Raw genomic sequence first — 15,311 nt, forward strand, 5'->3', positions numbered from 1 at the left:
GTATGATTACGTTTGCGCGTGACGTCACGGAGTGAACGGAAGTATTCGGACCCCATTGAATCCAATACAAAAAGCTCGGTTTTCACCACATAATTCCACAGTATTCTGGACATCTGTGTAGGTGAATCTTTTGCAATTTGTTTAAAGGCCTACTGAAATGATTTTTTTGTTATTTAAACGGGAATAGCAGATCCATTCTATGTGTCATACTTGATCATTTCGCGATATTGCCATATTTTTGCTGAAAGGATTTAGTAGAGAAAATCGACGATAAAGTTCGCAACTTTTGCTCGCTGATAAAAAAAAGCCTTGCCTGTACCGGAAGTAGCGTGACGTCACAGGAGCTAGGATTCCTCACAATTCCCCGTTGTTTACAATGGAGCGAGAGAGATTCGGACCGAGAAAGTGATGATTACCCCATTAATTTGAGCGAGGATGAAAGATTCGTAGATGAGGAACGTTACAGTGAAGGACTTGAGAGGCAGTGATGGACGTATCTTTTTTCGCTCTGACCGTAACTTAGGTACAAGCTGGCTCATTGGATTCCACACTCTCCTTTTTCTATTTTGGATCACGGATTTGTATTTTAAACCACCTCGGATACTATATCCTCTTGAAAATGAGAGTCGAGCACGCGAAATGGACATTCAGTGCCTTTTAACTCCACGACAATACATCGGCGAAATGCTTTAGCTACGAGCTAACGTGATAGCATCGTGCTTTAACTGCATATAGAAACAAAAAAAATAAACCCCTGACTGGAAGGATAGATAGAAAATCAACAATACTATTAAACCGCGGACATGTAAATACACGGTTAATGCTTTCCAGGCTGGCGAAGGTTAACAATGCTGTGCTAACGATGCCATTGAAGCTAACTTAGCAACCGGACCGCACAGAGCTATGCTAAAAACATTAGCTCTCCACCTACGCCAGCCAGCCCTCATCTGCTCATCAACACCCGTGCTCACCTGCGTTCCAGCGATCGGCAGAAGGACGAAGGACTTCACCCGATGCGTTTGGCGGCCCGGAGACGTAGGAAGTCAAGGTGGGGTCGGCGGCTAGCGCGGCTAGCGCTCCACCAAAGTCCTCCTGGTTGTGTTGCTGTAGTCCGCTGCTAATACACTGATCCCACCTACAACTGTCTTCTTTGCAGCCTTCATTGTTCATTAAACAAATTGCAAAAGATGTCCAGAATACTGTGGAATTATGAAATGAAAACAGAGCTTTTTGTATAGGATTCTACGGGGTACCATAACTTCCGTTACTCTGACTTCGTCACGCGCATACGTCATCATACCGCAACGTTTCAGCCGGATATTTCCCGGGAAAATTTAAATGTCACTTTATAAGTTAACCCGGCCGTATTGGCATGTGTTGCAATGTTAAGATATCATCACTGATATATAAACTATCAGACTGCGTGGTCGGTAGTAGTGAGTTTCAGTAGGCCTTTAATGAACAATGAAGACTGCAAAGAAGAAAGCTGTAGGTGGGATCGGTGTATTAGCGGTGGACTACAGCAACACAACCAGGAGGACTTTGAGATGGATAGCAGACGCGCTAGCCGCCCTCACCTTGACTTCCTCCGTCTCCGGGCTGCTGACCCCATCGATGATCGGGTGAAGTCCTTCATCGCTCCGTCGATCGCTGGAACGCAGGTGCGCACGGGTGTTGATGAGCAGATGAGGGCTGGCTGACGTAGGTGAATAGCTAATGTTTTTAGCATAGCTCTGTCGAGGTCCCGTAGCTAAGTTAGCTTCAATGGCGTCGTTAGCAACAGCATTGTTAAGCTTCGACAGGCTGGAAAGCATTAACCGTGTAGTTACATGTCCATTGTTTAATAGTATTGTTGATTTTCTGTCTATCCTTCCAGTCAGGGGTTTATTTCTTTTGTTTCTATCTGCATTTAAGCACGATGCTATCACGTTAGCTCCGTAGCTAAAGAGCTTCGCCGATGTATTGTCGTGGAGATAAAAGTCACTGTGAATGTCCATTTCGCGTTCTCGACTCTCATTTTCAAGAGGATATAGTATCCGAGGTGGTTTAAAATACAAATCCGTGATCCACAATAGAAAAAGGAGAAAGTGTGGAATCCAATGAACTCTTGTACCTAAGTTACGGTCAGAGCGAAAAAAGATACGTCCTGCACTGCACTCTAGTCCTTCACTCTCACGTCCTCATCCACAAATCTTTCATCCTTGCTCAAATTAATGGGGTAATCGTTGCTTTCTCGGTCCGAATCGCTCTCGCTACTGGTGTAAACAATGGGGAAATGTGAGGAGCCCTTCAGCCTGTGACGTCACGCTACTTCCGGTACAGGCAAGGCTTTTTTTATCAGCGACCAAAAGTTGCGAACTTAATCGTTGATGTTCTCTACTAAATCCTTTCAGCAAAAATATGGCAATATCGCGAAATGATCAAGTATGCAATATAGAATGGATCTGCAATCCCCGTTTAAATAAAAACATTTAATTTCAGTAGGCCTTTAACAAGTCAGAGTATTATTATGTAAATTATGTATTATTAGTTTTCTTTTTAACTTTTTTGTATTTAAATGATAAATGATAAATGGGTTATACTTGTATAGCGCTTTTCTACCTTCAAGGTACTCAAAGCGCTTTGACAGTATTTCCACATTTACCCATTCACACACACATTCACACACTGATGGCGGGAGCTGCCATGCAAGGCGCTAACCAGCAGCCATCAGAGGCAAAGGGTGAAGTGTCTTGCCCAAGGACACAACGGACGTGACTCGGAAGGTAGAAGGTGGGAATTGAACCCCAGTAACCAGCAACACTCCGATTGCTGGCACAGCCACTCTACCAACCTCGCCACTAAATTTTACACTAAACACATTTTACAAGACCACATTTGTCGCACCATTTGTCTTGGTTTCTTCTGTCTTGTGAATTTCATGTTTTAGTTTGAAAAGTAACTCCTCTTGTTTCAGATCACTTGCCCTTCCTTTTGTGTCATCAGTCTGACGTCATCCCTGACCCCTGATTGTTTCCACCTGTTCCCCATTACCCTCATGTGTCTTATAAGCCCACGCCTTCCTTTGTTCTGTGCCAGATTGTCTCGTTTATTCGTGCCTCTCTAGCAAACCTGTCCATGCCGTGCCTCGTCTCGTGTTTGAATACCTTGACCCTGAATTCCTTCGTTGATATTTTGAGTTTTCTTTTTCTCCTCCTCAGCAGAGTGATTTTGTGTTATTTAGTTTTACAGCCGAAGTGGGTATTTTTCAGTTTTTCTTACAGTTCTTCCTTTTCCTCAATTTTTTGAGTGACATTTTTTGTTAACCTTTATTAGATTAGAGACAGTGTAGAAGTTTCATAGCCATTGTTTCTTCTTCCTGTTGGAGCGTTTTGTGTTTATAATAAGTTTCATAGAATATACGGAAGCTTTCAAAATAAAAGCCTGCCAAATGATTCCCTACTCTGCATCTGAGTCCTATCTTTTGACCAAGCCTGACAACATTGAACACATCATTTTAACGTAACTGACCTTTGTCAGATGCTCAAAATGATCAGAATAAGCACAAATGTTTTGCAGTGCTTGTTCGTTTTGCCAAAATAAGAGTGCACATGCAGCATAATTAGTAATTATGAGCATCTGACAAAGGTCCTTATTCAGTTACTCAGTAATTATTATTAATTACTGAATATAACTTGAATGTGTCATAATACAATACAGCCTATGACTGCATACCCACACAGTCACACCGTTGCTTTACAATGAACTGGCAACTTTTTTTTTTAATGAACTGTTGACTTAATCCAAATAGGTTCATTAGGTCTTCAAATAATTATGCAATTTGTTATGCCGTACCTGATGGTTTCGGCTGTTGCCTTCCTCAGAGGTTGTCACGTGATGTTGCTATGACGTGTCTGGTAGGCTGATTTAAAACAGTTCTTGGCGCTGTTTTCCATCTGCAAAATTCAGTAAACGGGTTAAATGGTAAATGGGTTATACTTGTATAGCGCTTTTCTACCTTCAAGGTACTCGAACTTTGACACTATTTCCACATTCACCCATTCACACACACATTCACACACTGATGGTGGGAGCTGCCATGCAAGGCCCTAACCACGAACCATCAGGAGCAAGGGTGAGGTGTCTTGCTCAAGGAAACAACGGACACGACGAGATTGGTAGAAGGTGGGGATCGAACCAGGAACCCTCAGGTTGCTGGCACGGCCGCTCTCCCAGCCGCGCCACGCCGTCCCCAGTATGAACGTGAATTCATAGAAACAAAACATCCTCGGCTCAGATCCCACATCAGGGCAAGAAAAAACTCAACCCAATGGGATGACAATGAGAAACCTTGGAGGGGACCGCAGATGTGGGGACGTCGAGTGGATCTAGCATAATAGCAAAGCGTGATAGCACGGGCGTTGAACTACGTGATCACACCCGATAAAATTCCCAAGGAGGATTTCATTTTAGCCACAGAATTAGCGTGTAAGGCAATAGAACAGGGGTCCCCAAACTAAGGCCCGTGGGCCAGATACGGCCCGACAGTCGGTGAGTAAAAAAAATAAAAAATACAACTATTATTTTTTTTTATCTGTCCTTTCTAGCCCATCCATCAATCTATTTTCTACCGCTTGTTACTCTTGGGATCTCCTGGCCGCTCAGGCAAATCCTATCGTCTAAAAATGAATTTTCCCATCGATTACGTGACCTCATTACGCTCCTTCAGTCAATTAGTGCACGAGGGAAAAAAATGGCTAAATCATTGGGGAAACGTAAAGTACACTCCGAATGTAGAGTTTTTAAACATCAGTGGACATGACAGTTTGTCTAATCTGCAATGAAACGGATACCGTAATTTCCGGACTATAAGCCGCACCTGACTATAAGCCGCACCAGCTAAATTTAGGGGAAAATACAGATTGCTCCATATATAAGCCGCACCCGACTATAAGCCGCAGGGTTTTGATGTGTAATTACCGTAGTATATAGGGGTTCCTGCTACCACAGAGGGGATTGTCGGGACAGAGATGACTGTTTGGGAACGCAAAGCGTCCCATTTATCAACAATAAATCATTCAATCAAACTTTCACATCTTTGACATGGCGAACAGCATTCATGCAGAGTACAAATAATACAACGGTGCAAAGTAATACAAAGTGCTCGCCTGTACGTTATCAAAATAACCAGCCTACCGGTATATGAAAAGTCAGTCTTTAATCATTGTGTCATCGTCTTCCTCCTGTGTACTAAAACCACCGAAATCCTCTTCATCGGTGTCGGAGAAGAACAGGCCGTATATATAAGCCGCACCGTTGTATAAGCCGCAGGGACCAGAACGAGGGGAAAAAGTAGCGGCTTATAGTCCGGAAATGACGGTATATATATATATATATATATATATATATATATATATATATATATATATATATATATATATATATATATATATATATATATATATATATATACATATATATATATATATTGTTCATCTGGCCAAATTTTTTTAAGCCGATGCGGCCCCCGGGTCAAAAAGTTTGGACAAGGACTCAGAGTTACGAAACGAAGTCAAAGGCATCTTAAAAACCGCCAGGCTACCACCCGGAAACATGACAAAGCAGGAAGTTAAAGCAGCACAAGCGCTTGCCAAAGAAAATAGCATAACTATCCTACCAGCAGATAAAGAGAGAACCACTGTAATCATGGACACATAACTATATGAGTAACAGATGAACACCATGTTAAATGACAACAACACATATAAGGTTTTCAAAAAAGATCCAACAGGACAAAAAGAAGGCCCTGAAGTCACTATTCAACCCACTTCTCAAAGAAGAGAAAATAAACAAGGAGACATATAATCATCTCATCCCCACAGCTAGTATCACTCCAAGAATATATGGAACCCCCAAGATACACAAGCCAGGAACACAGCTGAGACCCATTGTGAGCAGCATTGGTTCTGCAACAACTTGTCCAAAGCACTGGTTGAACTCATAAAACATCTTCTTGGACTCACAGACAATTGGCCCAGGAACTCAAAGATATCACAATGCAAAAAGATGAAATATTTATTCCACATGATGTGGTTTCTTTATTTACAAAAACACCCATAACCGTCACCATCCACATTGTCCATAACCGTCTAAAACAGGACAAACCGCGCTCACCACTTAACCTGTAACACCCCTTGTTGTAAAATTACAACGTTACCTTTAACCATCCTAAAAAACAATCTGTTATATATTTTTTTACCACATTTAATAATAATAATGATTTGCATTTGTAACGCACTTTACATTTGTTAAAATCTCAAAGTGCTACAAAGTATAAAAATAAAAATAGAAAGTGAGAATATATAATAAAAAATTAAAATAGAAATAAAATAATGACACACACTATAGTGTGTGTCATTATTTTATTTCTATTTTTATCTATGTTTCTGTTTTATCTAGTGTTTATCTATAGATAAACACTAGATAAAACAGAAACTGTATAAAACAGATAGACAAGCAGTGCATTTAAAAACAAGAAGGCAGAGAAATTAGATAAAAGCTGTGCTATAAAGGTGGGTTTTTAGTCCCTTCTTAAAATGGTCGACCGACTGTGGTGCTCTAAGATGGTCGGGGAGAGCGTTCCAAAGTTTTACAGACGACAGGGACTGTTTTTAGGACTTTCACCACCAATGAAAGTCTTCATGACCAATGTCATGAAAATAAAAAAGAGGGGGAAAAAGCGTTTTTTAAGAGTATTATCTTGTTTCATATTTTTTATATTTGTAATAAATGACTTCATAAAAATATAACTGTGTGATTATTATTAAAGGCCTACTGAAACCCACTACTACCGACCACGCAGTCTGATAGTTTATATATCAATGATGAAATCTTAACATTGCAACACATGTCAATACGGCCGGGTTAACTTATAAAGTGCAATTTTAAATTGCCCGCTAAACTTCCGGTTGAAAACGTCTATGTATGATGACGTATGCGCGTAACGTCACTAGTTAAACGGAAGTATTCGGACACCATTGAATCCAATACAAAAAAGCTCTGTTTTCATCTCAAAATTCCACAGTATTCTGGACATCTGTGTTTGTGAATCTTTTGGAATTTGTTTAATGAACAATGAAGACTGCAAAGAAGAAAGTTGTAGGTGGAATCGGTGTATTAGCGGCTGGCTGTAGCAACACAACCAGGAGGACTTTGACTTGGATGGCAGACGCGCTAGCCGACGCTAGCCGCCGACCGCACGGATGATCGGGTGAAGTCCTTCATCCTTCCGTCGATCGCTGGAACGCAGGTGAGCACGGGTGTTGATGAGCAGATGAGGGCTGGCTGGCGTAGGTGGAGCGCTAATGTTTTTATCATAACTCTGTGAGGTCCCGTTGCTAAGTTAGCTTCAATGGCGTCGTTAGCAACAGCATTGTTAAGCTTTGCCAAGCTGGAAAGCATTAACCGTGTATTTACAGGTCCATGGTTTAATAGTATTGTTGATTTTCTGTCTATCCTTCCAGTCAGGGGTTTATTTCTTTTGTTTCTATCTGCATTTAAGCACGATGCTATCACGTTAGCTCCGTAGCTAAAGTGCTTCACAGATGGAGAAAGTGTGGAATCCAATGAGCCAGCTTGTACCTAAGTTACGGTCAGAGTGAAAAAAGATGCGTCCTGCACTGCACTCAAATCCTTCACTCTCACTTTCCTCATCCACGAATCTTTCATCCTGGCTGAAATTAATGGGGTAATCGTCGCTTTCTCGGTCCGAATCGCTCTCGCTGCATTGTAAACAATGGGGAAATATGAGGAGCCCTTCAGCCTGTGACGTCACGCCACTTCCAGTACAGGCAAGGCTTTTTTTTATCAGCGACCAAAAGTTGCGAACTTTATCGTCGATGTTCTCTACTAAATCCTTTCAGCAAAAATATGGCAATATCGCGAAATGATCAAGTATGACACATAGAATGGATCTGCTATCTCCATTTGAATAAAAACATTTCATTTCAGTAGGCCTTTAATGGTATATACCGTTATGGGGCTAAGTAAGCAATCAACCCTGCAAATGAACCCTTAGTTGTTCAGACAACGTGAGTACAAATACAGAAATTCTGCTCCCATCAAAGCCCAATGTTGCAATTACATTTCTCTAAAAACATATTACATTTTTTTTAACTCTTCAATTTCTGCATCAAATGCCTCCTACAACAACATCTGAAAGGTAAAATATTTTTATTTTTTTTAGGTTTTTCTATATTTGGGTCTTACAGAGAGAGTTAAGACATCACAAGGCTGTTGGAATTTGTCTCCACTTCAACCTACTTCCAGCACCGGGGTACCATCTACAGGCAGAAGGAGGGGTTCGCTATGGGAGCACCTGTTCTTCATGGAAGACCTTGAAGCCCGGGCCCTACAAACAGCACCAGCACACTGCGGCGTCTCCTTATGGAAAAGGCATGTGGATGACTTCGTGGAAATAATGAAAATAGGACATACACAGGAACTCACAGACCACCTCAACATACTAGATGAAACAAATGTTCAATTCACCCACGAAGAAGAAAAGGAAAGCACAATAAACTTTCTGGACCTGGACATAAAACATTCGGAGGATGGCAGTATGAAAACCCACTCACACAGATCAATACTTCCTCGGAACACCCCATAAATCACAAGCTCTTAGTAGTAAGAACACATTTTAAACGTACCAATCTCATCACCCAAGAACAAGACAGAAAGGAGGAGGAACAGCACATTACAAAAGCACTAAGAACTTGCAACTACCCAAAGTGGGCCATAGACACAGGGCGGCAACAAGCTAAACAAAACATCATCAAGAGGAAACAAAAAACAAACAAAAGTAATGAAAAACAAAACAGGGCCATGGTCATACTTCCATACGTCAGGAGGGGGTCACAGAGAGGGTACAGCAGGCCATGAACAAACACGACATCAAAACTCTGGTCAAACCTTACACTAAACTACAGTTGGTAGTTCACCCTAAGGACAAAATAGACCAAAAACACAAATGCAATGTAGTATATGAGATACCTTGTTTGTCATGCAACAAATCATACGTGGGAGAAACTGGCAGAGCCTTTTAGCATCAGGAAGAAAATAATGTGAAAAGGAAACATCAAAAGCTTGCACACAAGCCACCAGACAACAAGCAGAACAAGAACAGCTGAAGTCTGCCATATCAGACCACTGCAAGAGGGAGAGCCACCTCATGGAGAGGCTATCGTGATCCGGGAGCAAGTTGCCCAGACTGTGAACCAGGATGAGGGGGCGTACCAACTTTCCCACACCTGAGCCAAAGTCCTGAAGAGGTCGGACTGCAGATGGCGCTATCAGCCTGCTACTAAAAGCAGGAAAACAGTGCCAAAAACTGTTTAAATCAGCTGACCAGACATGTCACAGCAACATCACGTGACAACCTCAGTTGCAGCCGAAACCATCAGGTACGGAAATAAACACACCCGTCTGGCTATAAGAATAAAACAATTGCAGAACTGTTGACTTGTCTAGCGTTTAGTGCAGCCACATGACAGCCAACGTAGGCTTCAGAGTCCAGCTTGTGCCCTGTCAAATCAAATGTTACAGATATTAAATGAATGAACAAGTATGGCTGATTGTGTCAGCCCAATCAATAATTTTACTCTCTCACCATTCTTAGTAAAACGTTTTTAATGTCCTGGGCCCCTGCTCTGCTGCTCATACACCTAGCCTGCTTCTCAATTATTCTCTGGTTTCCAAACTTGTGCTATTTGTGTGGGGGGGCATCCAAACCCTGCTGGAGTTCGCTCACCTTCACTTAATTCGGATGAGGAAGAACCATGGAAAGAACGAACCGCAGTGTGGACCAAAGTTCCACCTAATTTTTAATATGTCTGAGTAAACGCACAAACTCCCTGAGCATTCATTGGACCACATGTGAGCAACATCAGACATGCACACTGTTGACACACCAGCATCACACCTGTCCCAAAGCTGGCATAACAAGTTACATAATCAAATATCAGTCATTGCCATTACAATATTTTATAATATAAATGATTTAGACCACTGACAATAAAAATAAAATGTTTTGTTTTTCATGAGTTGTATATTGAATATCTGGGTGAAGTACCCCATTCAGAGTTCACATTTAGTTCCTATTAAAACATTCACATTTTGCACAATGAGATGCATTGGGATGCAGTGTATAACCTTTTTATCTGACCACAGAACTTTCCTCCAGAAGGTCTTATCTTTGTCCATGTGATGTCAGATGAAACAAATGTTGAGCTGTTTGGCCACAATACCCAGCAATATGTTTGGAGGAGAAAAGGTGAGGCCTTTAATCCCAGGAACACCAAGCCTACCGTCAAGCATGTTGGCGGTAGTATTATGCTCTGGGCCTGTTTTGCTGCCAATGGAACTGGTGCTTTAAAGAGAGTAAATGGGACAATGAAAAAGGAGTTTCCAATGTGGATTACCTCCAAATTCTTCAGGACAACCTAAAAACATCAGCACGGAGATTGTGTCTTGGGCGCAGTTGGGTGGATCCAACAGGACAATTACCCCAAACACACGTCAAAAGTGGTAAAGGAATGGCTAAATCAGGCTAGAACTAAGGTTTTAGAATGGCCTTCCCAAAGTCCTGACTTAAACGTGTGGTCAATGCTGAAGAAACAAGTCCATGTCAGAAAACCACCAAATTTAGCTGAACTGCACCAATTTTGTCAAGAGGAGTGGTCAAAAACTCAACCAGAAACTTGCCAGAAGCTTGTGGATGGCTACCAAAAGCGCCTTCTTGCAGTGAAACTTGCCAAGGGACATGCTACCAAATATTAACATTGCTGTATGTATACTTTTGACCCAGCAGATTTGGTCGCATTTTCAGTAGACCCATAATAAATTCATAAAAGAACCAAACTTCATGAATGTTTGTTGTGACCCAAAAATTATGTGCTCCAATCACTCTATCACAAAAAAATAAGAGTTGTAGAAATGATTGGAAACTCAAGACAAGTGTATGTAAACTTTTGATCGCGACTGAATCTCTCTCTCTCTCTATATATATATATTTTATTTTTTGATGTGATTACGGCAAAAAGTGACCATTTTTGCTAAATAGTAGTCACTGATGTTTTGGTGTGGTTATGGCCGATAGTAATCCGTTTTGCTCAATACCAAAATTGTTGATGCAGACCTACGGAGCCCCTAAAGGGACATGGGGAAACATTTTTTTTAGATATGTATCTCATGCACACGAGAAACTATCTCGCGCTCATGCAAATGTTTCTCGTGCGCTCAAGATAGCTTCAAGTGCGCACGGGAAAAAAAACTTTTCGTTCGTGAGAATGAGATAATCTCCCGTTGCTCAGCAGTTTTGCTCCCTGTTATTACAAAGGATGGCAGCAGTAGATTTATTCATGTTCCTTCAAATGCGGAATATACCTGAAAGTGTCATCAAAGTTGACAAAGTGAGGATAATTATTAACTTTTATATAAAGTAAGAAATTGCCTATTTTAATGTTGCTATCTTACTGTAGGAAATGTCATTTTGCAAACGTTGCTTTTTACAGATCGACACCAGTGTCATAGGTATTATGACAGATGAGGAGTTAAGCAAGTATATCGAAAGATATGGGGATCGACTTGCGCTTAGAGCATTTTGCCGTCAAAAAACCGTGACAAACAAAAAGTCGGGAGGAGCAGAGACAGTGAAGTCCTCTCTCATGCAGAAATTAAGAGACAGATTAAGAACTCCTAACACTGACAGACAAGGCACCGCTATTGGCAATAAACATGCAGGCAAAGTCATCCGACAGGTTAAAATGGGATGGCTCCAGTTGAGAGTGGAACTTATCACCAGGTCAGAACGAGAAAAGGAGGAGGAATACGGAATCTGTCGGTCCAGAAATCAGTGACTATGGGTGAACTATTGGAGACAGGCAAATGCTTGTTTTTTTCAAATGGGCATTCATCAAAAGGACTGATGGAAGACTTCGAGTTTGACATTTGTGACTACAGTCACAATCCTGTGCCCCATGAAGTCACGGTGGGCCAGCTGTACGAACAGACTAAACTACGAATGCTGCGCATCTATTCTATATATTCTATGTATATATATATATATTCTCAATACTTTTCTTTTGTCGAGCACAGAGAAAATAACATTTTAGTTAAATGTAAGTTGTGTCTTGGATCAAAGATCCTATCTACTTAAAGTTAAAGTGCCATTATGTTGCAGCTATTTAAAATAGTTTTGTCAATTTGTTCTGGCCTGAAATAAATTGGCCCTTTGAAACATATCTTTGTCTTTGTGTGTTGTATGTAGACCACATTGCTTTCTGAGTTCAGTGATGCAAATGCATGTCAAGTTGATCAACAGATTGTATTATTCTCCAGTGCAATAACAGTACTGAAATGAAGGCTAAAAGAGCATTAATGGCAGCCTTAAAAAAAAAGAAGTAACTAAATAGTTACTTTTCACAGTAACGCATTACTTTTTGGTGTAAGTAACTGAGTTAGTAACTGACTTACTTTTGAAATAAAGTAACTAGTTACTGGTTTTCAGTAACTAACCCAACACTGTCTATCAGTGTGGCAAAGTCTACTGTTATTCTGGTTGGTTTTGTGATGAGGGGAAATAAATTATTGCTGTACAATCCTGTTATAAAATTGGTTGTTTTGGTACTATCCATGGGGTTCAGAAGATTAATATTAAAATCACCGCACACAATATGGATCTTGTTTGATTTACTAAACAAATAATCACATTTTTGATTGAATGTGTTTAGACATGATCCAGGCGTTCTATAAACACAACTGACATTTATTTTTTTTGATTTTTCTATTTCAATTTCTACAGTTATACATTCAAAGACTCCAGCTATAGCAGTTGATTTGCTGTCAATCTTCCAACAGTTTAAATCTCAATTTACAAAAAGTGCTACTCCTCCTCCCCTTTTTCCAACTCTGTTTGTAGTGAATAATTCATAACCATCCAATCTCATTTTGCAACACTTGTTCTCATCAAGCCAAGTCTCTGAGACTGCAACAACACTAAATTTGTTGAACTGGTTCAGATATTCTCTAATATTGTCATAGTTTTTATGCAAGCTTCGGCTATTAAAATGTATTACGGTAAATGATTTGTCCACATTCACACATTTAAATTGTTCATCTGTGTAGTATTCACAGTTTCTCGTAATATCATTGTGAAGATTACAATCCGGATCTATGTCACTGCCAAACTCATTTGAATTGCAGTTGAAATTGATATTGTCATAGAAGTCTAGTTGGATGTGATTATAATTATTACACAGTTCACTATTATGATTATTATCAGTACTTCTATATTCTAATTCCTTATCACCAACATTGGTAAAGATATTTTTTAATTCACTCTCCATTATATTTTAATTTTTTCTTTTTCTTTGTACAGATAACACATTTGTATCCACCTCCACTGAAACACTTGCACTGAAACACACACACACACACACACACACACACACACACACACACACACACACACACACACACACACACACACACACACACACACACACACACACACACAACTGACAATACTTTTACTCTATTATGAGCGTCCCAAAGCAGTCCAAGAGAAAACAAGTTTGTATTTGGTATTAGGTTAGTGTTTATACGTGGTGTTGAGTATATGTGTTTATGATCCAAGGTAAGAAAAAGTAAAAAACAACAAAAATAGTCTGAGCATTCCAAAAATAAGCTCATCAAAAATCTCACTGTAGCTGTCCTCATCAAAAATGGAACGATCAAAAAATGAGCTCAACAAGAATGCAATTGTAACTGTCCAAAAAATGGAACAATCGACATTATCTGAACTGTTCGAGGTCTTCAAGTTCTCTTACCAGTACCACTTTTGCTTTTTCCGGCGTAGATCCATTCAGCTGAATGAAAACCTTGCAGTTTCTTGTCCATGTGGCTCCAATCTTGTTGTTTTTCCTCAGGATCCGTGCTTCCCGTGCTATAGCCGATATTTTCTTGGTCAGATGCTCGGTTGATATACACCGCTGATCCCTTCAACTTTCTTCCTTGTCTCAGTAGTTCCGTTTTGTGTCTCCGGTTTACAAAGCGCACAAGGACTGCAGGCTTTGCTTTGTCTCTGCGTGGCAGTTTATGACACGCTGAGATATTGTTTGCTTCCACATGTATGTCTTTTCCTTTCAAAAAGTGCAAGACTAGGTCCTCCAGAGTTTGCAGATCCTCTGTCTCTGCGTCCTCTCCAACATCCCTGCCCGCCGTAGCATCTCGGGCATATGAGTCTGATGTTTAGTCCCGTGATGATGACATCTTCCAACCTCGTGTACTGCTCCAAGTTTTCAACTCTCCTTTCAAGATCAGTTACTGTCTTGTCTTTTTGTCGGATTATTTATTTGAGTTTCCTTACTTCATCTACAAGCTCCGTTAGCTTGCTTAGCTTGTTGCGAGACGCTAGCCAGGTCCCCTGACATGAAGTTTAGCGACTTGCGTATTTCCTCTATGTCATTCTCCATCTGTGTGCGCTCTTCTTTGGAGGAGGCATGACAAAAATTACGTCGATGCTTCCCTCGCCTTTTCTTTGTATTTTGACAGAGTGGATTTGATAATAGTTACTTAATGTTGTCGCAGTTTAAACAACAACTGGCTCTCAAGGTTCACACTGTGAAGCTGTGACCTTCTAGCCGTGAACAGGAGTCCTGCGTGACTAAAAGGTCTCTCACAGGCTGCAGATGCTGGGAGGCCTGTGTTGATTTTCAGTGACAGGCTCTTGATTTGAGGAAAGGAATGCAAGAGATCCATACCTCCAGTGGATGGACATGAAAGGTACCTCTCCAGCTCTCCTGTTTTTGATTGTCCTGTACTCAGCGATGCAAAGAAGTCATCTTCGTCAGATTGACTACTGTTTGTGGGAGCATCATCCATCTCCAAGTCAGTGTCCAGGTGATTTTTGATGTAGTCGAGGCCTGTGGCAAGTGAAAGTGATTTCAAAAGAATTAGGTCTGAACATATTTTTTTCCTTTCTACTGTACAGCCTTCCAAGCTGCTGGTTTTTGATGTGGTCCTAACTCTTGCTAGCCTATAATTTGTCACTGGTACAATATGAACTTAAATAAAAATAACATTACATGGATTAATATACACACATCTTCATTAGGAAAATGTGTACATGTGCATAAGTATATTTACTGTCATTTAAGATGCTCTCATCAGTGGTCCAGGATGTCCTGAATTTTGGTAGGAGTATAGCTGCTGCAATCAGCTCAGGTGGTTTCATCATCTCTCCAAAACGTTTCTGGATCCCCTCCAGCAGGACA

Source organism: Entelurus aequoreus, linkage group LG19, assembly GCF_033978785.1.
Source record: "Entelurus aequoreus isolate RoL-2023_Sb linkage group LG19, RoL_Eaeq_v1.1, whole genome shotgun sequence".
Taxonomy (NCBI): domain Eukaryota; kingdom Metazoa; phylum Chordata; class Actinopteri; order Syngnathiformes; family Syngnathidae; genus Entelurus; species Entelurus aequoreus.